Source organism: Mesoplodon mirus, assembly GCF_964341445.2.
Source record: "Mesoplodon mirus genome assembly, chromosome: X".
Classification (NCBI taxonomy): Eukaryota; Metazoa; Chordata; class Mammalia; order Artiodactyla; family Ziphiidae; genus Mesoplodon; species Mesoplodon mirus.
In genome coordinates, this window is record NC_138981.1 from 9,795,170 (window position 1) to 9,821,070 (window position 25,901).

General features: G+C 40.9%; 1 protein-coding gene across 3 annotated transcripts in view; it reads left to right on the top strand.

Annotated features, from left to right (window-relative positions):
* Nucleotides 1-25,901, top strand: part of FRMPD4 (FERM and PDZ domain containing 4) — a gene marked incomplete at both ends in the record, with an annotated part of 745,437 nt that overhangs the window by 624,328 nt on the left and 95,208 nt on the right. The window lies entirely within an intron of this gene.

Genomic DNA, 25,901 nt, shown 5'->3' on the forward strand with positions numbered 1-25,901 from the left:
AAAGCCTCATACTTAGTGGGTGCTCAGTAGGGTGTTTATTAGTTGCTGGGGAGAGATGCCAGTTCGGTTCTAATCCACAACAGTTTATTCATTCCAGGCATTGTGGTAGGTGCTCTGGATTTCTAAAATAAATCACCAAAAAACAACCTTCTCTTCCAGAGAGGCCGACACTTCAGTAGAAGAGAGAAGACCTTTATTCAGACAGCTGTCATGTGAGCAAAATATGATAAATGCAGAATTTGCTAAGTGCAGTGGGAGAAGTAGAAACAAAGTGAGGGGCGCTTGTGGAGTGGGGAGGCATTCATTTTAGAGTGAGGCTTAGGAAGGCTTTGGGGAAGAGGCTCCGTTTGAGATGGGTGTTGGTGGTCTGTGGGAGTTTATTTCAGATGAAGATGGTGGAAGAGACGTTCCACAAGAGGGCTGTGTGGACAGAGAGATGGGAGAGTGTGGAGAGCCTGAAGCCATCACATGTCACCAAAGCTGAGGCGCTAGGATGGGCGAGGAGGAGGAGTCATTAGTCATTTAAACCCAGTACCACATAGGAGAGCCGCTTCGATGGGAGTGAGGGCTGCCCACTCTCTGGCATTGCTGATGAGATGAGATTGCTTTTGAGATCCGCCCAGGATGTGCCTTAGTGACTCGTCTTGTGTGGTGTTATCCACTGCGTGAAGTGGGTAATTAGCAGATCTAAGTTGGGGCATAGCTTTTTGAGATGATCATCATATTGAACTGACAGAATCACACAAAATCCCAAACTGCTATTAAAATAGTTATAGATATAAAATCTCTATGTATCTATCAGTTGATTGTATAATTGTAAATATGTTTGTACCTAGTATGTATTCAGAAATTCAGAAATACATACATACATATAGAGAGTCTGTACGTTTGTATCACTGTTTCTTGATTTTTTTTTCTATTATCTCCCCCACTGAAGGGAGCCTTTTTAGACAATTTTTCCCTAATTGCCCCTCAATGAAATTTTAATACCATGGACACTTACACTTTATATAAGTTTATATACTACATGTATATTGGTGCTTTATATATAAAAAGAGTAAAATATGTGTGCCTTTTCCCCCCAAAAAACCAGTTTTTACCCTCTTGGAAGTGATATCACCCCTACAGAGAATTCATGATATATATGTATATGGCCATGTGTCTATGTATACGTGTGTCACCTTGCTGCACAAAAGAATTAGGATGTCAAATCAGATGTTATTTATTCATTCACAATGAATTCCACCTTCCAAGGAATGAATATCCCCAGCTCCTATCCAGGTACAAGGAAAACTGAAGTAATAGGTAGGGGGAGAAAAACTGCTTGAAGAGTATTGACTCAAGTAAAATAAAATAAATTGGATAGTCATGGAAATATTTTATCTAATGTATAGGAATGCCTGATGAACTATCCCTCACTGTAACACATAAAACCTTACTTTAGTGAAAAAATATATCTAACTCTATAATAGATAAAATATTGCCGTCTCTTTGACAATGCTGAATGAAGTCTCAAAATCTGTTTTTTCCATCCTGCTTTATTTAAACACCCTTCAGACCACCCTTCCACCCTTTTACGGTAATACAAAAATTGTCTCATACTTGTTACAGTGCAGTTGAGTAGTTGATAGCCCTTGAGAACCATCTTAGTTTTCTTAATTGGATTAGACTGCAGAATCTAGTCTCATCAGGGATACATTTCAAAGCCATCTACTAAGGAGAGTTACTTCAGCAGATCTATTATGTGTGGTTTCGAGTAGTTCCAGCTTCAGGAGCGACCTCTTTCTGACCTTGCCTCCAAATCCTTGTGGTCCCCCAGTGGAGCCCAGGTGCAGTGGTCGTGAGTCGGGAACTAGAATGGGCATGCTCTGTTCCACCTGGCAGCTGATGTTTAGCTCACGTCTTCATCCTTATATAACGATGCTTTTGATATTTCATTTTTTAAATTTCATGCATTTTGTAGACAGAAATCACTTTTCAACCCATCAAGCCCCCTCACACTGCAGGCTGTGACCGTCCTCCTCTTCTAGGTTACCAGAACCAAGAGTTGACGAAATACTGGAGAACCAGCTTTGGCCAGATATTCAAAGAGCTAAAAATCCACTTGGAAGCTAAGCCCAGTCACTTAGAACCTCTGCCAACCAGCTGGTTCCAGCAGTCATCTTTCAGTCTCAAGCTCTCTTAAAGCTTGGTCTTTGCTGTCATTTAACCCAGGAAGTATGGATCCAACGCCAAGGAGATAGTTTCCTATGGTTCCTCACATAAAGTGACATCTTTGGGATCTGACATTTGCATCTTGGTCTCTTACCATGCCCTAAGTATTTACTGCAGAGTTGAACGTTCATCAGTGCTGGGTGGTGCCTGCAAGTTTGATCTGGATCAGTGGCCGATCTTTTTGTTTGTTTGTTTTTTTCTGATCTTTTTTAATTGAGCTATTGAAACTATTAACCAGACCTTGTAGACATAGACTTTAGCTGTCACTTGTTGTCTCAATGATACAAAGAACTATAAGGATGAAAAACTAATTCCACAGCAAGGAGTCTGCTGCTCGCAATCACAAACATGATTTATCAGACCAGGAACCTGCCCAGACATTATTGCAAAACCTTCCACTGCCGGGTCGCACTCATCATATCGTCTTTTCTTCCAGATTCTTCCTTCCCAGACACCCTACTCCCTCCTCCTTCTCCCACTCCCTTCCTTGGAAAAGATCATGTGCATAATGGTTCAGGAAATGTAATGCTTGTACTTTGCAAGGAGCTGTCATTTCTTTTTAATATTATCCTTCCTCCCAGGCAAAGCCCCATAGGAGCCCAGAAGGGAGATTCAGGGAGAAAATTAGTCCCTCAAAAGGAAATATTTCAATGCATTTTTTTATTGTCGTAAAATACGCATAACCTAAAATTTACCATTAGTGACATTTAGTACATTCATAATGTGTACAACTAAGATTATGCACCCCATTCCACTGTGTGGGATTTCTCCCCGCACAGCGAGTAGTTCTCCGACACCAGCTGGGTATTTCATTTGAACCTTTTGTTGTCTAATGATAATATTTGTGAAATTGGGCAGCGCAGTTATCTTTCCAGAGATCAAGCCAGCATCCACTCAGCAGCTCCTTCCCGAATTCTCAGAATTCCAGGAAAACGCTGTGGGGACAGAAACCCAGGCACACGGGTGTGAACAATCTCAGATTTTAATATATCTGAACTTGAATACAGAAAGGGTTGCATTCCGCTTTGCAGTAATAGTTACACACAGAAAATATTTATCTTTTCACGCAGCATAGGTAAGATAAAAAGTATTAGCAATTATATTATTATTATCTGTAAACCCCTAAATTCGATATGAGCCGAGAACAAGTGCTCAAACCCTTTGCCAACCCAAGCTCCATTTTTGTGCAGTTTTACCCCCGTGAAACCCTTTCCGAGACATGGCTATCAAAAGTGAGTCATGGCCTTTTCATGCTTAATTTGCTTCTTAATTGTGCATGATTTTATAATGCTCATAAAAGAATACTGATAGGCGTTAACATTTCAAAGGCAACACTTTTCAGAAAAGGAGAGGTAGAATGATCACCAGATATTTCTACCAAACCCACAGTTTTCAGGGCTCAATTTGAGACATAATGAAAGTCTACTTTGCTATCATATGAAACGATCTAAAATGATGAAATATGGTTATGCTCCAGTGTGTAGACCGGGCTTTATGTGAACTGAAACCATAGAGGTTTATTTCTTTGCTTTAACTTTGATCCGGTGTTTGTGGGTGTTACACAAACAAGCAGTTCATTTCTGACAGAGTTTAAATTCCCATGGGAATTTTTTTTTTTTTTTTTTTTTTTTTTTTTTTGATTTCAGGAGAGAAGGCAATGTCTTGAAGAATAACAGGAAACTCTAATATGATTGCCTTTTCCATGGTCATGGACAGTGCTCACAATCTTTCAAAAGTGCCAATTATGAACAATTACATTTTGAGTTTTGTCTTAAAAATATTTTTAACAGCTTTTTAAATATTTTTAATATTTTTAATAGCTTTTCACATACCTGTATGAAAAGACCTGTTATTCATCATGAAATTCTAAAGCCTGAAAGGAGCCTTGCAAAAATTTCTAACCTTAATTCATAATCTTGATGGATAGCTTCTCTATTCTTCTAACTAGATAAAGCCACGTTGATTATACCAAGTTTAAAACTAAAACCATGGTTCTAAAATTTCAAATGGGGCATGACATCTCTGGAGTTCTTTGTGAAACCCCATGAAACATTGGTACATGAAACTTAAAATAACTGAACAGGTATGTTGGGCTACATTATATTTGTATTTTCCAAGTATTCTTTGCACACCAACTCTGTGCTCTCTACTGTGGCAGAGCCTGAAAATGAAGAGATATTACACAGCCTTCCAGGGGTTTAGAATTCAGCAGTATTCGATTCTAAAATTGCCAGAAGGAGGCACTTATCAGTGATTTACCTGGAGAGATACTGGATTAAAGCTTCAATTTTAAGTGCATTTCATCCACTGACCTTTCCTGTCCTAAGGATTGGGAAAAGGCTACCATTGTTTAATCTTAGTGGAGCATTTGTGCTTTTGACATGACTTTGAGAATCAAGAGGGAGGATTCCTTCTAGGTGCTAAATGAAGGAAGTGTTTATCTTTAAGGTGTCCCTAATGAGAGTTTGGAAAATTATGCTGTATTGTATTTGTAAATGTGGTGATTTCCCATGTATATCTAGATCTAGGCCCAGCAAACTATGGCCCATAGGCCAAGTCTGACCCTCTGCCTGTTTTTATAAATAAAGTCTTATTGAAACACAGTCATACGCATTCTTTATACATTTGTCCATGACTGTTTTTGTGCTCCAGTGGCAGAGTTGAGTAGTTGTGATGGAGACTATATGACCTGCGAAGTCTAAAATATTTACTCTCTGGGGCTTTACAGAAAAAATCTGCCAACTCCTGATCTAAATAATATGCTTATACTGGTATTTGTAGGATTACCAACTTTAGACCTTATCTGCTGTTGCTTACTCTGCCAGAGAAGAGCTAGGTCACACTGTCCCCCACCTCCTCACACACCTCTTTTTCCAGTGTAGTTCTACCACTGATTTTAAGTGATTGATTATACTTTTACTTCTTTTTCCTTCTACTGAAAACAGCATGTTCTGACGCCAGTAATTTTCATTTAGTAGATGAAAATAGAATCCATGTGCTCTTCCTGCTTACTTCTCCTAGCCCTCCCTTTTGTCTTCCATATTTTGTCTTTAATAATACAAAGGTTGGAAACATTTACAATTGTCCTGTAACCATTAATGAGTCTTTTGGGCCTTATCTATAGGTTGATTCTAAATTTTAAAACTCAGTGAAGAGTTTTAGGGCTTCCCTGGTGGCGCAGTGGTTAAGAATCCACCTGCCAACGCAGGGGACACGGGTTCGAGCCCTGGTCTGGGAAGATCCCACATGCCGCGGAGCAACTAAGCCCGTACGCCACAACTACTGAGCCTGCGCTCCAGAGCCCACGAGCCACAACTACTGAGCCCGTGAGCCACAGCTACTGAAGCCCATGCGCCTAGAGCCCATGCTCCACAACAAGAGAAGCCACCGCAATGAGAAGCCTGTGCATAGCAAGGCAAAGTAGCCCCCGCTCGCCGCAACTAGAGAAAGCCCACGCACAGCAACAAAGACCCAATGCAGCCAAAAATAAATAATAAATAAATAAAAATTTTTAAAAAACTCAATGAAGAGTTTTAATTTTTATTACTACGAAAATATTATTCGTTGTTTAGCTAATTATTGCTGGTTATATTGCAACTATTTTACAATTTTTTGTTTTTCTAGCAGTCTCTGACTTTTTTTCATTTCCCCCCTTGCATGTCCTGCCTTAAATACTTTGTCCTTCTCAAGAGTACAGTCAAATCTCTGAAACCACCTTCTTTCCCATTCAACTCCTTCCTCAGTTTCTCCTCCTGCTCTAATCTGGATTGGTGACTTCCTAGGCCATTACAGAACGTCATGCTGTTAACTTTTCTTCTTTCTTATCCCATGTAGCGCCCATGGTTTCCTTGATCCCATGTCTTTCTCTCTCTCGATTTTGTTGGAGCACATCTTCAGATAACTTGCTTAGAAAAGATGTGTGGGAAGTGAACTTCCTAAATCTTAGCATGTCTGGAAATATCTTTATTTTGCCCTCTCACTTGACATAGAAATCTAGGTTGAAAATGATTTTCCCACAGAAGATTTAAGTCAAGTTACATTGCCTTCACGCCTCCAGTTCTGCAGTCAGATAATGATCTGGTTCTCATTCCATTATCCTCAATGTGTCTTTTCTCTCTGTGGCTCTAAAGATAATTTTTTTATCCTTGGTATATTAAAATTTCATTGTGATGCATCCAGGTGTGAAGATGCTTTTATTGTCAGGCTAAGGGCTCTCAGGGTAAATCAACTATTCAGATTCATTTATTTGATAATTCCTTTCTCCCATTTGTCCTTTCTATTTTGGAATTTCTTTTTTTTTTTAACATTTAGAGAAGAGTTAACACCTATTTTCGAAATTCTTATCATTCATATATTGGATCTTCTGAATTGATCATCTGTAATTTTTTTCTTCTCTCTTCTATTTCCAATACTTTGTCATTTTGTTCAATTTTCTGTACGATTTTTTTAAAAAATTCATCCTTCAAGCTTTCTATTGAATTAACTGTAAAATTACATATTCAATTTCCAAGAGAACTCCTTTATTCTCATGTTTCTTTCTATTTTTTCTCCCCAGTAAAGTGCTGCAGTGCATATCCTTGGGCACATAACTCTACCCAGTTACTGTATAGGATACAGGCCTAGAAATGAGATTGCTAAGACACATATTATATGCATTTAAATTTTTAAAGCTTGTGATTGCCCTTGAGAAACAGGTTGTACCACCTTATAGTTTACTTCGGGGGGGGAGTGGTATATCATTATTTTACTTTGCATTTATTGGTGAGAATGAGTGTCTTTCAGAACCTTATTGGCTATTTACATTATTTTTACCTATATGCCTGTTCATATACTTCACCATTTTTTTAAATTGGGTTATTATCTTTTCTTTTTGAATTATATAAGCTCTTTTTCTATTATGTATATTATATATTTTTCTGTCCTATATGTTGCAAATGTTTTCTTCCAGTGCGTTGTCTTATAAATTTGCTTATGTTTTTACCTTTTTAAATTACAATGTAGTTGAACCTGTTTGTCTTTTCCTCTGTAGCTTCTAGATTTCACATTTTTACTTAGAAATGCCCTTCCTACCCCGACTCTAAATGTGTTCTTTAGTATTTTCTTCTAGTACTTTCATAGCTTAAATGTTACTGCTCTGTTCCTCAGTGTCCTCAACTATGATTGATAAGAATACTGCGCATCTAGTAGATTTGTTGTGAAAATAAATGTGCTAATACATATATATAATCGAGAACGGTGTTTGGCAAGCTCAGTGCATGTTAGCAGCACCTGCTGCTGTAATGGTACTGGTTCTCTTCTTCAGGGCCTAGCACGGTGCCTGATTTTAAAAATATGACTTTAAAAGTTAGATAAATAAATGTAAATTATTGAAGAGAATGGAAACCACTTGCAAGGAAGAGAGAAGAGCATAAAGTTTTAGTGCCCTTTTTTAAAAGCAGAGAGGGATTGGGGCAAAATCTCCCAGAGTTTTATCCTGGGTCTTTGATTTCTTTCCCCTATGGCTTGTGTGGCCCAGAGAATAAGTGTCACATTAATAAAGGTTGAAAGTAGTTTTCAGTTAAATTGAATTAAATGAATACTATTGTGACAATTAGGCATGCATAAAATTGCTAAATATATGTCATTGAAAATGCCTATGTTCCATATTTTGTTAAACATCAATTATGATCATAAGAAATCTGCATCTGGTAAAATGGATACTGCTGACACATATGAATTATTCTGGAAAATAATTGATCTCTTTAAAAATTTCAATATGCCATTAAGCATGCATGGCCTCTGAAAGCTTGAGATATTTTGAGCTTATTCCAATGAATCTAACAACATGAAATGAAGTAAAATTTTCCCAGATGTTCTCTTAGTGAGACAAAAGGCAAACGCAAATGGCTACAGCGAAAGGTCTATAAAGTAAACTTGGCTTGGACTCCAGTTGTTCAGGTAGGAATGTTCCCAAGTCCCAGCAGCTCCAGTCTGTGTGGGAACAACACAGGAAATTAAAATAAAGCAATGAAGAGCTGTTTCCGACAAGATGTTGGTACATCAATTATCAACAGTGCAACAGAAGAGTTTTAAAACATGTGCCTCTAATCTATATGTTTTCCAGCCCTTGACAGAGGTCTGGATTCATACCCACATAATGGCAGATGTCTATTCAAGTCATCAAATTCTTTGTCATCAAGAATTGCTATTGCCTCCCGTAAATGCTTCTACATCTGGGAACTCAGATTCTCAAGAAAGTCACTGGGAATCAAGATAATATAACAGACGCCAGCATTCCCGCCAGCTGTGTAGTGAGTGGGGAGCTGCAAGGTACAAGATATATGGACGTTGGCTGGCTATTTAATCTCTTGCACTCTCTTCCTGGATGTCTCCCACTAAGCCAGGGCTTTTCATTTTTTTTTTTTCAATTAATTTTTATTTATTTATTTATTTTTGGTTGCATTGTGTCTTTGTTGCTGCACGTGGGCTTTCTCTAGTTGCGGCGAGCGGGGGCTCCTCTTCATTGCGGTGCGCAGGCTTCTCATTGCGGTGGCTTCTCTTGTTGCAGAACACAGGCTCTAGGTGCACAGACTTCAGTAGTTGTGGCACACGGGCTCAGTAGTTGTGGCTCATGGGCTCTAGAGTGCAGACTCAGTAGTTGTGGCGCACGGGCTTAGTTGTTCTGCGGCATGTGGGATCTTCTGGCCCAGGGCTCAAACCCTTGTCCCCTGTATTGGCAGGCGGGTTCTTAACCACTGTGCCACCAGGGAAGCCCCAAGCCAGGGCTTTTCAAAGTGTAATCCTAAACCGTGCACCAGAATCACCTGGAGTGCCTTTTAGAAACACAGATTCCTGTGTAATACTAGATTTTGAAGTATGATTTAGGTTGTCATCTAAGTTTGGTCCAAAAACTAAAATATTTTTAAGCAAATAGCATCAAAGTAGATATCATAGAAAATATCAGAACATTGTTACACTTTCTTTAATTATTTTTATTTTTATTTTTTTAATTTTTTTTATTTTTTGCGATACGCGGGCCTCTCACTGCTGTGGCCTCTCCCGTTGCGGAGCACAGGCTCCGGACGTGCAGGCTCAGCGGCCATGGCTCACGGGCCCAGCCGCTCTGCAGCATGTGGGATCTTCCCGGACCGGGGCACGAACCCGTGTCCCCTGCATCGGCAGGCGGACTCTCAACCACTGCGCCACCACGGAAGCCCTAATTATTTTAACTTTAATGTTTTTGTTTCCAAATGGAGACAGGTGGTGGGAAATTCATTATCTTGGAAGTTAGTGATCATTCTACTCTCAGTGACTGTTGTCTTCCACCTACTGAAATGGAAGGGCTTCCCTGCTTGAATGGGGTCTGAGCAATGAAATACTCTGGTTTCCTCCCAGCGCTTTTCCCTGAGGTTGAACTTGCTCACCAGCACTTCTAGTCTAGCTGGAGTGTCTCTTGAAACCACAGGACTGCCTAACAAATGTCATGGAAGGATCATTGACATGATCTGAAGATCCATGCGCCTGGGTCCTACCCAATAGCTCCAAAGTCAGGGTTGAGAATAAAAAAGCTTGGGCTTACTGCTAAATTGTTTTCTAATGTGGTTGTACCAATGAATTCTCCAGAAGTTTCCCTAGTGGTATTTGGAGTATGCTATAGCCCTCTCTCGAATTCAATTCCCATTAACTTACACTCACCCAGATCTCACACTGTTCATATTGATTATTGCCAAACAGAGCATATGATTCTGAATGTTTATTATGTGGCTACCTGCCTAGATTACCTGTCTTTTAAATTTTTAATCAGCAGTAAATCTCAATCTAAGGTTGAGTGTTCTTGGGAATAATGCATATCTAGAGTTGATGGTGAGAGGCGAGGTTGAGAGCTACAGGCTCTGCTCAGCATCTCAATCAACCCAAGGATGTGACTTGACTGTTGTTGCCTCTGACACATTAGAGTATCATTAACATGAAAGTCATCTCTTGAACACATGGAATTGAACTCAATTAATGTAATTGATTACCAACCTAGCTGTAGGGATTTTGCAGCTTTAAGGAAACTGACAAACATTTTGCCCTTTTAGATCCTACAATTAGATTCACAAGGCACAGTCAATAAGCATCTTGCAGGCGCTAAATTCATCATCTAACAACGACAGAAATCACTCTGAGTAGATGAACTGGATGAAAGACTAATTGTTGAAATGGTTTTCAGTGGTGGTATTGACGAATATTACTGAGTCCTTGAAGGATACATTTGATCATGAATTAGTGGAATCTATTTTGGAGGTTAACTTATACAAGCCCTAATAGATCCTTGATTTATTGTATCTCATTTGCTAAAACTGAAAGCATGACTGGAAAAATGTATCAGTCTGGGTTCTGTTTAAACTCTGTGGTCCTTTGAACTATAACCTTCAAAATGAATAATAGTCTGATTCATAAATAAAATTAATAATATGTGGGTTCAAGTTAATATTTAAGGACTATGTTTACCTTATTCTCTAAGATATCCTACTCTTCGTCTTCTAGAATATGGAGAGAATTTCAGGATTTTTATTCCCTCAACTCATTGCATACTAGATCCTAATCATGTGATAGGTTTTAGAGCCTCTGACCTTTCCAGGAAGGATGTGCTCTTGTGTACATAAAGGGTGTACGGCTGATACTGGACAGCATTCCAACACGGCTAGTAGTTTTCCTCTCTAACCTCCTTCCTCCTCGATACTGTGCTCTCTCCTAAACACTCTGCCCCATTACCCAACAAGCAACACTTACAGTTGTCCCTACACCAGTTTCTTTTATGCCTCTATGGCTTTGCTTACTCTTCCCTTGGATTGGAGTATAACTCCCTTCCCTTTGGTAGTTACCGCTTCACATCTCTAGACTCACGTCATGGGCATCTTCTGTGTGAAGTCTTTCCTGGTCCCCATTCACTGCCCTTGGGTTAGACTGACGACCCCCAGGGATTGTACCCTCACAGTATGGGGCGAACCCTTCCATCACATTTGCCTCTAGCAATCTGTTATACTCAGATGTTTATATATCTGGCACCTCTTAGGGGTTTGGAGTTTCTTTGAGGGTGGGGAATTTCTCTGAAGACATAGAACCAAGGAGAACTTCACAGTAAACTGATGCTCACTAAAGCTTCCTTGAATAAAGGAACAAATGGGTGATTAAAACAAGGGCCTAGAGACTCCTCTCTCAAGGTCGTTATACATCTGTTTATTCTGCCTGGAATGTTTTTCTCATGGGTATCCCCCCAGCTTAGTTTCTCACTTCATTCCAATCTCAAAAACAGCCTCCTTAGAGAGGCCTCCACTCCCATCTTGTTAAAACAATGCACTCCCTCTTTCACTCTCTATCCTGCTGTATTTTTCTTCATAAAAACTACCAGCCCCTGACAATACGTGAAATAGTTCATGTTTATTTGATTTTTATTGTATCAGTCCTTCCATTAGAAGAGGGGTTAACAATTTTTTTCTGAAAAGGACCAGATAGTAAATATTTTAGACTTTGTGGGCCAGTCTCTGTCACAACTACTGAACTCTGTCATTATAGCATGGAAACAGCTGCAGTGCATACATAAATAAATGGGTGTGGCTGTGTTCCAATAAAACTTTATTTACAAAAGCAGGCAGAGATCAGATTTGGCCCATGGGCTATTGTTTGCCGATACCTGAACTATAGTATAAGCTTGTTGGTCTGAAACATAGCCCCATCCTGGGCACCAGGCAGATAGAAAGCTTTTATTAAATAATTGTTGAATAAATGGTCGATACACTTGATCCACCATAAATAACAAAAGGGACTGATTTTGACTGAATTTGAAAAGTCAGTTTCTGCCAACTTGAAAGAAAATGGTACACGAAATCTTCAAATGAGCATATCAACTCTTCTAAAACATAAAAGCATTAGCCAAGATCTCATCCAGCTCTCAAATTCAGTGATATTCTCTTCTTGCAAATTTGACTGTATGTAACGTCAACCAAAGATAAAAGTTTTCTAAGAATACTTTGACAGAGAGACAAAGAAAGCATGCCTCAATTAAGATAAAAAGAGTTCACATCTCATTTAAATTAGGCAAATAGAAATGGATTCCACAGTGGGCAATACATGAATTCAAAGTCTTCACTGTCTTTAAAGGTTTATATGTGGAAAATATGTTTCATTCAGAAAGAAATGTTTTTTTCATAGGTATTTTGGGGAGGGTTTTTGTTGTTTTTGTTTGTTTTTGAGAACCATTGGTGTAAATTTAAGTATGGTTGATGCATTATAAATAAATATTTGTGGATAATTGATCTCAGTGCTGCTCTCAAAGCAGATGTATTTAATATCTCTTGGCTAAGAATCAAAAAAGAAGCTAGAATTATATTTTTCACTGGAAGCCAGCTCAAGGAGACTCCATCTGTGCCGTCCAAGGGGCAGGGTTTGTTTCCTGGGACTTACAAGGTTGCTTCATGGAGGAGAGAGGCACGGTGCCTGGCTCTGGCAGGAAATGAATGAGTGTGGGCTCAGACAAGGGAACCAACAAGTCCCATGGAGGCACCCAGGGACTGGCAGCAGCTGGGACCCGTTAGCACCACTAGGCTCAAGGGGCCTGGCATGGAGCATGGTGAGCCTTGGAGCTGTGCAAGGTGCCTGATGTGACTGGAACGGTAATCACAGTGGATGAAGTCACTTCAGACCTGCACCAAACCAAGGAGGGAGTAGGGGGATGAAATACCCTGATCTCTTTGTCCTCCTCACCTCACATTCCCCTGCCAGCACCTCCCATTGGTTGAACCCAATGGAAGCCAGAGGGCAGCGGGCCCACATGTTGCCACCCACAGGATCAAAGCTCCCAGCACACAGGACACGTAGAAAAGGAGCCAGGCGTGGATCTGTGAGGTTCAGTTCTCTTGTTATGGGGCTTAGAACAAGGGAAACATAAACAAACAAAACCAACCCAAAACAGAAAAGATGTGTAACCTTGGGCAGTTATGTAGTTTTATGTCTAAGAAAACTAAATCCTCTAGGTAGGGGGTAGGAATAATTATTTTAATGAAGAAAAGATTAAGAGATCACAAGTTTTTAATTAACACAGAACTGTTAGCTTAAACCTTTGATACTGTGATTTCCTTACCAATGCCATTTAACTTCCATCAGAAGTTCTTAGTCGTCAAAGTGAGCCCTTACCACTTAATCACTTTTGAAATCTTTTGTGTAAAGATTAGAAGATCATGAAATTTATAAAGTGCGCCTAATCGTCTCTCTAAAAATACCTCTTTTATAAAGATCAATTCATGTTTTAAAATATTATCTTAGATCAGGGTTTCTGTAACACACACTCTTACAGTTTGAATTTATAAGAACCATGGGATTGTTTTCACTTTCTAAGTATAAAATTATAATATAAATTTTCAAAGAATATGCATAGATCACAGGGATATACAACAGCCCCTTGGGATGGGGAGGACACCTCCTGTGTCTTCACCCCTCCCCCCTCCAAGTACTGCACTAAAATATGGGTAGAATCCAGTTTGATGGAGAAAAACTCTCAGACCTAAAGTGATGATTTTAACACGTTTGAGAAAGGCTTTGCTCATTGTTATCAAGTCTTTTGTTCAAAAATATATTTTCCTATAGGTCAAAAAAAAAAAAAAAAGGGTAATCAATCAAGAAGAAAAAGTCTGCCCAGTCATGCAATACTTTATGCTCTGTAAGCAACAGATATCCATGAAATCTTAGATTTGTGGTGGTTGGATTTCCAAACCCCAGAGGGTTCAATCTAGTGGAGCCCAAAGCAAGAGCACATGTAAGATCCATCGATTTGTCTGTCCCTTAGTCACTCAAACCTGGGGCCACTCTCTCATCTTGGTGGCTGGGGTAGGATCAGATAAGCAGGATGGAAAGGCACCATTTCCCATAAGCAGCACTCTAACTTCATTTTTAGGTTTCTGAAAATGCCACTGAATATTTCTGAACGTGAAAACTGGACTTTTCAAGAGTTGTGATGAGCTTTGTGATATCAGCAACTCTGTACATCATGTTTGAGTGTATAAAACATCCTTTGGGTCCACACCATAAGTCAGGAACCCCCTAGATCATACGGAACAGAAATGTCCACATTTGGTGCTTTTGTATGCCTATTAGTAAAAAAGTTTTAAACACGTGCCCCCTTAATATATATTCATTTATTCATACTGTATATATATAAAATATACGTGGCTGTAAAGAATAGATGTTAAAATGAGTTGAAGGTGAAGTATACATTTTAATCACTTGTAAACATTTTTGCTATCACTGCTGCATTAACAATTATATGACATTTTAAATGACAGCAGAGTTATTGAGGGTGCTTATTTATTTTTGAGCATCTTGGTTTACCACTTCATGGATAAATTTTGAAGGTCTGGTTGCAAGTTCATCTTATTTCTTTACTTGGTTTCAGTCATTGTCGTTGGAGAAAAAGGGAACTGCAGAAACATATGAAGAGGCAAATGGACAAAGTGTTTCACCAGCTTGCTTATTAGATCAGGATATACTGTTTTTCAGTTCCATCCATGCAAGGGATTTTGTTGAAATTCAGCTGGAGAGTTTCCATATTCCTTGATGTCCTTCAACTGTTCTCACAAACCAAACGGAAGATGTTGCCATTTATCATATTTGACAAATGAGTCCACAGTTCGCTGAGATGCTTTATTTGCAGGTTTTTTTAAAGCAGGTTAGAAAAATTCACTTTCAAGTTTTCAAAGGCTGCTGTTTTGATAGATACAGATTTGCATAATTTTCACTAAAACAAGCACATAATGGTAGAATCATTTCCAAACATCTGTTTCCCTATATTCTTACCACAATCCAAGTTTCTTTTACAAAATAAGTTACTTTCTCATTCATTATTATAATATCTCCTTTACTCTGAAGACACGACTCTTAGTTCGTTGTTACCAGGTAGCCAACAACCCCTATGTAGGACAAAAGATTTTCATAGTCACTCTACTGTACTTTGATGGTTTTGTTTCGAAAGCAGCCATGTTGTTGACATGCTAAAGCACTTCACTTTCTTTAGTGCCAAAGCTTGCACTGAATTCTTTAAAGCGGGCGTTCATCTCTAAATTTACCCTGGAACCTTGTTTTGTTGTAGTCAAAGCTGCTTCTCCATCATTTTATACTTTTCTATGTTTGTCCCAGTATCTCAGTATCTTGTAGGGCTCGACAACCAGAGTGTTGTTCTTGTTCAGAGTGTTCTTTTATATTATCATCTAAAATTTAGAATTCTCTTTGTTGGATTCTTTAAAAGGACGGTTGATATATCTTTATTAGATGGCATTAAATCTATATATTAATTAGAAAAGAACTGAAAATTTTCATATTTAGTCTACCCATTAAGGAAAAATTCCATTTCTTTCAAGTCCTCCTAAAATTCTCTAACAAGATTCCTCCAAACATTTTGTGGTTTCTAAGTTTAAGCATTCTGGATTATCTTGGCTTTTTAAGTACTGTGTAAGTTTCCAAGCTTGGCTAAACAGTTCTTAATCTTTAAATGCTCCTGACATGTTGTGGGAATTGACTGACAGTGGCCTGTGGAATTGATTAGTGAAGGTTAAGTTCCTCTGAACCCATAATCTGCATATTCACGAAGGCAAAAAGCCTGAGACTCACTGTGTTATGTGACCTGGAAACACATCATGTCCAGTTATCTATGTTTATATTGAATTTAACTCATCTTCAGTGGTTGCATTTGGTTGGGCTCTTTTGATCCTAAAGGACAGAGGCTTGCTGGGATTTGTTAAAAAAAAAAAAAAAGGAGCGGGGAGGGGGAAGGGGGGAGTTGAGTGTAAAAATACATACTGTAGATCCTAAGAGAGATGGAATCTCATGGACATATGAGAATGGAAATGCCGCGTGGCTGAGCCTCCTAGCCTCATAGGAAGCAGCTTTAGGAGGTAGTTCCAGATTCAGAGAAGCTTCAGGACCCTCATTAGCAGGACTTCCCGGATCTCCTTGCGCGACGTCACTCCACAGTATGGTTTCTCTCCAAGTGACGTCACTTCTCTTCCAACTCCCCTTTTCTCCTTTCCTTCAAAGATGCTGTTTACTCATAGTTTCTGTTTTCTCACAGAGCCAGTATAAATCTTACCCTTAAACTTGTGTGAGTGTCATCATATTACATTTCTGCTGTTTGGCAGTTGAAATACAATCATGTCAAATATTCAGAAGCCCTCGGAATCTCTGCAGAACAGAAATGCAAACAGGCCTTTGTGTTCTTCAGTCCTAAGATGCCGGAGTCTGAGCCTGCATGGTCCCCTGAAGTTCACTGACTTTGCCATTTCTTTAGGCTCAGCCTATGCATCTTCATGCTTTGCTAGACTTACCACCAAGCTCTCTCTCCTGAACTTTCTGCCACCTCACAGGGGTCCTCTGCCCTTGACTCCTAAGCCAAGTTGCTCAGATTTTCACGAAACAAGTCAGGAGAGAGGCTTTCTGCCATCAGCATTTCCTCTGGGCCCTGGTAAATGCATCTTCCCTGAGGCAAGGGACTGAATGAAGCCTGTCTACCTTACTAGACCTGGGAGAGGAAGAAACTCAATGAGAACAAAGCAAAAATTCTTTTCAATATGTTATTTTGCCACACACATCATCATAATTTTGACTTGCTGGAAACCTATCTTGGGGTTTCTAATCTACCTCATGATCCCTCTCAGTTGTGACCTATCAACCTCAGTAATTCACACTTCTGCTTTCTTTTTCCTTCCTACTTATATTCTTATTCTGGGGAACTCTAGTTTGCCTCGCTCAGCACTTTTGCTCAGAGCCTTTCTTCCTTTCTTTTTTTTTTTTTAAATAAATTTATTTATTTTTGGCTGCGTTGGGTCTTCGTTGCTGCACGTGGGCTTTCTCTAGCTGCTGCGAGCAGGGGCTACTGTTCATTGCGGTGCTGGGGCTTCTCATTGCCATGGCTTCTCTTGTTGTGGAGCACAGGCTCTAGGCACGCGGGCTTCAGTAGTTGCGGCATGTGGGCTCTAGAGCGCAGGCTCAGTAGTTGTGGCGCGCGGGCTTAGTTGCTCCATGGCATGTGGGATCTTCCCGGCCCAGGGCTCAAACCCGTGTCCCCTGCATTGGCAGGTGGATTCTTAACCACTGCACCACCAGGGAAGTCCAGAGCCTTTCTTATTAAGCCCCCTCACAGGCCACAACAGGGCTTATGAATTGTTGGCTTGGGAGCCACAACTACCTAAGTCCAGTTCAGAGATAATGAGAAGGTCATGAAGAATGGATCATGAGGTGCCTGTGGCTGCCATGTCAACTGGGATAATAAGGGGAGATGTTTCCTTTGGAAGTGTCAATAGTGTTTTTGTAAAATGTAGCACATTTAGCCATAAATGGTGTAGAGAATAGGGGTGGTAGAGAGAATCCTTTGGGGATGTGGCATTTCAGGGTTTTTAAGTACTATTGAAAACACTAATTACAGATTGTATGAGTGAGCTTTTGGTGCGTAACAAACATCCCCCAAATTCAGTGTCATGAAACAATCACCATTTGTCAGCCCTCGTTCAGCTGGCTCATCGAGGCTGACGTGCTGGCCAGCTGTGCTCCACTTGGCTCCGCACTGAGTTCCCGGCTCTGGTCTGTTCTACATGTGTCCATTCCAGAGCCCAAGCTGAAAGGGTGGCAGCTGCCTTGGGAAGGTCTTCTCATGGTGACAAGAGAAAAGCAAGAGCTCGTGCCCAGCTAAACAGGTGTGTTTTGCTTGTCACATCTGAGCTCAGCCATGTCACATGCTTTGGGCAGTGAGATGTTAGCAGAGCCAAGGGGTGGAGAAGTACGTACTGTGTCCAGTGGGAAGGCACTGAAAAGCAGTGTGGCGTCCAGTGGCAAATCACATCCTGGGGAGCAAACGAAGAATAACTCAGTCTGCGACCCACACCAGGGCTACCAAGATGAGACTATTATATATTGATGCTTAATGCTCTCATGGAATCACAGCTGCCCATCCCTGAAAGGTCACACCAACAGTGACCTTCTCAAGCAGAACTGAGGCATGTATGTTTATTTATACTCCTTTTCATTCCAGTCTTAACTACCCAGGGGTCCCACCTGCCACCATCTTCCTAGATTCTTTAACTCTACACCAAAGGGAATGGCTTCTAAATTTGGTTCTTCCTTCCAGAATCTTTCTACTCAGCACATATTCCAAAAAAGGACCTCACTGGCTCTAACGAGTGCATGGTAGACTGAAATTACTTTAGGTTTTCTTACAGGGCACATTTTACTAGTCAAAGTAATTCTTTGTGATACATTGGATGTTTCAGTCTTTTATTTCTGCTAAGGAAGAAAGGCTCCCAGAGTTCAAAGAAAGCCCTTTCCTTTTGTCGTGGGGAGTTAGGCAGCAGGATTCCCATCATTCCTTTTGAAATGAATCTTTCAGAAATAGCAAGATTGCTCATTCGATCTCAGTGGACACATTTTCCATCTCAATTAATGCACTCTGGATTTTTAGGTCAGAGATTTCTGGCCGATCTATGTGTGTTTGTTGGAGAAGGTTGGGGCAGGGGCTGAAAGTTTGTGTAGCTCATCAGCTGTATTCTTCAAGGCTCAGCATCAGAATTCACTGAAGCATGTTCAGCAGGTAAAAAGATGTTGCTTTTTCAGCTCATTATAAAAGTACTCAAATCTTTATAAAAACTATTGCAAGGAGAGAGCCAAAAGGTACTTGCCTAACACAAAGAACAGAATGATGTTTCATGGGGGAACATTTTAGTGTGGATCCTTTCTTACTGGAAAAGAGACAGGGGTTGCTTATTTTTAGATAATGTATTCTGAAAATATAACCTGTTTAGCAAGAATATGATAATGCCATTGGAAGGTTATCCTCAAAGTGCAAGCAAAACAAAAAGAATTTTAAAAATCATAAAAAAGAAAATACTAGAACAGGCAGCAACCACATCATGCGCACGTGCTTGTAAGTTTCAAACCTTGTTGGGGTGGGAAAGTGATATGGACCAAGGGCAGATTCTCTGTTGACACAGAGGACGGCAGCATCTGAGATGAAAGGGCCTGCTCCTGGGTCTCACTCCCTAAAATGGATTTAGTGCTTCGCACTTTCCGCATGACCCGGGCTCATTCCCCAGCCCTAGACTCCAAGGTCACTTAATAGTCTTTGAAACATGGTGGAGGAAAACTTACTAACCGTGATTCAGTCGCTAGAGAAGCCTAGATTTTATTCTTCTGTATTCTGGTACTGTTTTGCCTCATGCGTATCAATATATATTTGTGTTTCCTGTGTCATTGCATTTGATGTGATTCTTCAGATTGAAGTCTCAGAGCTTACCTAGGATTTGTGAGGCATCTCACCCAGAGTTGGGCTATAGGCAATTGAAACGTTGAGTTTTTCTTCATATTTTAAGGTTGAATGAGTTCATAATGTCTGAAACATATGCCTTTCTGTTCATTGCCCTCAAGAGATGAAAATAACAGCTAATGCTTTTTGAGTGCTTCCTACATGCCAGAGTTTGCTACCTGCTTGACATTTATTCATTCATTTAATTTTCACAGTGATCTTATGAGGTTGTTTCCATTATTATCACCACTTTGCAGATGAGGAAACTGAGGTGCAGGATGATGAAGTTATTTGTCCACACCACACTGCTGGGAAGTGGTGGGACCAGGATTCGAACCCACAGAGTCTGGCTCCACAGTTTCATTCCAGACTACCACACCAGTTCTCGTGTTGGCCCCATACCTGGGCATTTGTGTGTTACCTGTACAAACCGTGAAGCATTAGCTCCAGAGAAAATGTCTCCTGCAATTTGGATCCATTGAGACACGGGACTTGCATTAGATAATGTGCTTAAAGGTCCATCTCCCTGGGACCGTCCTGTGTGTGCAGGAGGAAGGTTCCAGAGTAGGAGTCCCATCCCTGCTCTGTCACAGTGGCTTCCAAATATGTTAAAAGCCCAATGATTTCTTGCCATATCTGCCCTCACCCTGGTCCAAGCCACCATGATATTTTGTCAGGATTGATGCAGTGGGCCCTGAAATGCCCTCCCTGCTTACCAGTGCTCCCTCCTGTCTGTTCTCAGTATGGCAGCTATCACATCACTTCTCCACTCACAACCTTCATACAGCTTCCTGTTTTACTCAGAACAAAACACAAAGTCCTTCTAAGAGCCTGTGTCATCTTCAGCCCCTCATCACTTCTTTACCACTCCCCTCAGTGTCTCCACCCTCCCCCGACCACTGGCTGCCCAGCTGTCCCTTAGGCATGCTCTCACAGACATAGCTCACCACAGGACCTTTGCACTGCCGAAATGCCCCTCTCCCCAGACATTTCCTGACCCCTAGCATGATCTCACAGTACCGTCGCCTGGCAGCTCTCCAGCCTTCCTCCCTGCATTGTATTTCTCCTTAGTACTTAAAATGACCTGATATGCCATATGTTTTACCAATTTATTAAGTTATTCCCTGTCTCTGCACACTGGAGTGAATATTTTATTTTTTTATTCTGCTTTTGTTCCTGTTGTACCTCCAGAACTGAGAAGCCAGTGGGGGTTCAATAAACATTTGTTGACTAAATGAATAAATGAATGCATTATAGAGTTGTTTTGGAGAACTAAATGAACTAACATATGGAAAGCATCTTGAAAAAGGCTCAGCATGAAGTTAGTGTTTAATAAATGTCAGGTATTAATAAAATAATATTGTAATACTCATTAAGTGAATGATGAATTAAAAATTGGAGACTATTACTTTTATGTAGTGGAAAGAGGATAATCTGTCTAGAGATGCTTTGAATATTTTAACTTACATTTTTTATTAGTTTCTGCTTTATAACAAAGTGAATCAGTCATACATATACATCTGTTCCCATATCCCTTCCCTCTTGCGTCTCCCTCCCTCCCACCCTCTCTATCCCACCCCTCCAGGCGGTCACAAAGCACCGAGCTGATCTCCCTGTGCTATGCGGCTGCTTCCCACTATCTTATCTACCTTACGTTTGGTAGTGTATATATGTCCATGCCTCTCTCTCGCTTTGTCACAGCTTACCCGTCCCCCTCCCCATATCCTCAAGTCCATTCTCAAGTAGGTCTGTGTCTTTATTCCTCTTTTACCCCTAGGTTCTTCATGACATTTTTTTTTCTTAAATTCCATATGTATGTGTTCGCATGCGGTATTTGTCTTTCTCTTTCTGACTTACTTCACTCTGTATGACAGACTCTAGGTCTATCCACCTCATTACAAATAGCTCAGTTTCGTTTCTTTTTATGGCTGAGTAATATTCCATTGTATATATGTGCCACATCTGCTTTATCCATTCATCCGATGATGGACACTTAGGTTGTTTCCATCTCCGGGCTACTGTAAATAGAGCTGCAGTGAATATTTTGGTACATGTCTCTTTTTGAATTATGGTTTTCTCAGGGTATATGCCCAGTAGTGGGATTGCTGGGTCATATGGTAGTTCTATTTGTAGTTTTTTAAGGAACCTCCATACTGTTCTCCATAGTGGCTGTACCAATTCACATTCCCACCAGCAGTGCAAGAGGGTTCCCTTTTCTCCACACCCTCTCCAGCATTTATTGTTTCTAGATTTTTTGGTGATGGCCATTCTGACTGGTGTGAGATGATATCTCCTTGTAGTTTTGATTTGCTTTTCTCTAATGATTAAAGATGTTGAGCATTCTTTCATGTGTTTGTTGGCAGTCTGTATATCTTCTTTGGAGAAATGTCTATTTAGGTCTTCTGCCCATTTTTGGATTGTGTTGTTTGTTTTTTTGCTATTGAGCTGCATGAGCTGCTTATAAATTTTGGAGATTAATCCTTTGTCAGTTGCTTCATTTGCAAATATTTTCTCCCATTCTGAGGGTTGTCTTCTGGTCTTGTTTATGGTTTCCTTTGCTGTGCAAAAGCTTTGAAGTTTCATTAGGTCCCATTTGTTTATTTTTGTTTTTATTTCCATTTCTCTAGGACATGGGTCAAAAAGGATCTTGCTGTGATTTATGTCATAGAGTGTTCTGCCTCTGTTTTCCTCTAAGAGTTTGATAGTGTCTGGCCTTACATTTAGGTCTTTAATCCATTTTGAACTTATTTTTGTGTATGGTGTTAGGGATTAACTTACATTTGCAATGGATGCTAGGGCAGGTAGATAGGGACATCAGTGAAGTCCCCTTTTCCTATTGTCCAAAAAGCACTAGAACACACCCTTCCCTGGGCAGGTTAATGATCCCCAAACATTGCTGCACTTTGGAATCACCTGGGAAGTCTTTTTAAAAAATTGATCCAGGGTCCTCCCTGGTGGCGCAGTGGTTAAGAATCTGCCTACCAATGCAGGGGACACGGGTTTGAGCCCTGGTCCAGGAAGATCCCACATGCCGTGGAGCAACTAAGCCCATGTGTCACAACTACTGAGCCTGCGCTCTAGAGCCCACGAGCCACACTACTGAAGCTCGCGTGCCACGACTACTGAAGCCTGCACTCCTAGAGCCTGTGCTCTGCAACAAGAGAAGCCACCGCAGTGAGAAGCCCTGGCTCACCGCAACTAGAGAAAGCCCGTGCGCAGCAACGAAGATCCAATGAAGCCTAAAATAAATAAATAAATATTTTTAAAAATTGATCCTGGCTTCCACCCCTAGATAGTCTCATGTGATTGGTCTGGGATGAAATCTGGGCATTAGAGGTTTTTAAAGCTCTCCAGGTGATTCTAATATGCAGTAAAGTTTGGGAACCACTGCTGGAAGCTTTTCACAGTACTGGCAGCAGCATGGGGACTCATCTTCCCTAGTCCCGCTCTACAGTTGGAATTGAGAGTTGTGCCAGCCAGAGTTTGATTCTCTGTAATGCAACTCCTACTACCATTAGCAAGTCACGTCACCTCTACAACCTTCATCATTCAGAATGCCTTCTGTGGATTCTGGTGCAAACTCAGAGCTCAGGGCCAAAAAAATGTGGATTTCCCCTCCCTTTTTTCCTTTGTTCCCTCTGGGGATAAAAGGAGAGGCTCATTTCCAAATGTACCTAGAGTACAGCACAATCTTGTTACTGAGTCTAAGCTCGCACTGCTCGCCACACGAAAGGCCAGTAGATCAAGAGAGGAGTTGTTGGGGCAAGGAATAAGCGACTTTATATGGAAAGCCAGCAGACCGAGGAGATGGCGGACTACTGTCCCAAGGAACTATCTTACTCGAGTTAGAATTCTTTTGTACGAAAGGCGGAGGGGGTGTGTCTGGTTATTGTAAACTTCTTGGTGCCAGAATCCTTTGTTCTTATATTGGTCTGGTCACAATGTTCCTACAAACCTCCAACAAGGCATTTGTTGTTTTCTGTTCTTCAACTTTTAATCTGTATATAAACGGGAAAGTGTTGTACGTTTAAAGGTCAGAGCCTTGAGAATGGGCTATCCTGTATATTTCAGGCTGTGGGCAGCATTCTTTTACAAAGGCGCAGAGGCAGCATGACTAAGCACAGACAACAGAGCACAAGGGTTAGAGCTGAAGGAATAGATCCAACATGGAGTCAGTTTGTTCTTCTCTGTTACACTCTGAGATGGAGCCATCTTACAGAGGAGACGAGAGAACAGAACAGTGTCCACGACCCCCCAGGTAGCCCCACTCTCTGCCAGGCACACACAGCTGGGCCTGTTTCAGGCCTGTGAGAGATCAATGTGGAAGGTCAAGTTCGCCCAGCAGGGCCTGCTGTAGGAGTATGAGAAGTCCTCCTGGTGTCCTAGTTCCCTGCCCTGACTTCCCCACCCGTTCCCTGTGTCTCAGTCCCTCCCGCCCAGGGCCCCATCTGCAGCTCCTATCCTGGATGCTGGGGCTCACCCTACATAGGTTCTGCTGGTTTAATCAGGGTTTTGAATTCTTTCCTTCAGACTGCCAGGCCTCTCCATGAGACCTTCTGCCCACCTGAGGTCTGCCTACCTCCCTTTGTCCCAAGTGTGTGCGCCACCATGGTAGCCATGTCTACTCTCTGGGTCCAGACAAATGTCTACAGTTTCACAGAAGACAGCCCCTGCCCCTTTGGCCCTATAACACCACCACTCTGAACCTGGATGTTTCTAGAATGGTGGTGAGACATTGGGGATAGCACCCTACCAAGGCCAGCTTCATGGGCTTGTGATCCACGCAGTCACAGAAGGCCCTGGGCTGGGTTTCACCTTCTGCCGTCTTGAAGTTCTTAATCATGTTGGAAGGACGGCCCCTGCATTCTCATTTTGTACTGTCCTTGCAAATTATGTAGCTGGTCAAGCACGTGACACAGAATCAGAAGACCTGGTGTGAATCGCACCTGGCTTACACCTGAGAAGTGTGTGACCTTGGCCCAGTTATTCTTCCTCTCTGGGCATTTACAAAGAGGAGGTGAGCGGGGTCAAACTCCCTCTATCTCAGCGGCTGTGAAGATGAAACAAGGTAACAGATGAGTGTCAGCACGTGGCACACAACGGGTTCCTTAGCAACTAACACTTCTCTTTTTCCTAGTGTTCCAGATCGCAAACTGCTAAATCAAAAAGACATTTCCTTCCTTTCTGTTTCAAAGGGATTTTAAACTTTTATTTTCCTAGCCAGCGATATATGCCAAAAGGACAGATTTAGTGGGTTTTCAATGATTTTTCTTAACTCTTACTCATTACACTGAAGGACAATAGGATTCTCCTTCTCTGTCCTTCTTTATTACATTTGAACAATATGTTGTCCAGATGGTGTATGGAGTAGCATCTTTCAACGTATTTTTAAATGATCTTCTTCTACTTATTGAAGAAGATTAGTGGGAAAAAAAATTGAATTAAGGCCATGTCATTGAAATAATCTTGGCTTACATATTTAAGGAGATTTCTAGTGTTCAAACTAATAACTCTTCCCCAAAAGAAGTCTGCCTTGGATGATGTGCATTCGTGAAGACTTCATTAAGAGTCACCGAAGTTGATTTTCAACCCAATTCTCTGGCATACCAACCATGGGCCCTGAGTAACAATGAGCCACTGTTTTGATCTCAGTTTCCTCCTTGGCAAAATGCAGATAATAATACCTGCTCCGCTCCTTCATTCTCAACGTTGTTTTGTGGATCAAATGAGCTATTCGTGGAAGCATTTTGAAAATTTTTGAATGCTGTACATTTTTCAAGTTTGGATTATCGATAAGAGTTCCGAAGTTTAAGTGTTAACAAAAAGATTCATTTAAATCATTTGAAAGTCTCTCTGGAACAGAAATGCCAAGAGTTAGTTCTTCAACTTCTTTGGAAAGGGAGACTGTATTTGACACCACGATAACCTATTGCCACCAAAATGATCCCCATCACTTCAATTTCACTGGAGCCAAAAGCCATATGCGTTACCCACTAAATGTCCAGAACCCTCTGAGGTTCTTTCTCAACACATCAGTTATAATTTGATAGTTTTCCACAAAGAAATATCTTTTTCTCTATTTAATTCAATTATTTATTGAGAATCTACTATGTGCCAGGCACTGTTCTGTGCACCTGGGATAAATCAGTGAATGAAACAAAATTCCTTGCCATCACAGAGGTTACCTTCTAGTATGGAGAGCAGAACAATGAAAATAAGCATGAAAATAAGTAGGTTCCACAGCTTGTTAGCAAGTGATTAGTTCTATGGGGGAAAAAAAAGTAGAAGAGGGTGAAGGGATCTGGCTGTGGGGAGGCAAGGCTGCGATTTTAAAGTGTGTGACCAGGATAGTCCTCTTTCAGAAGCTCACATTTGAGCAAAGACTTGA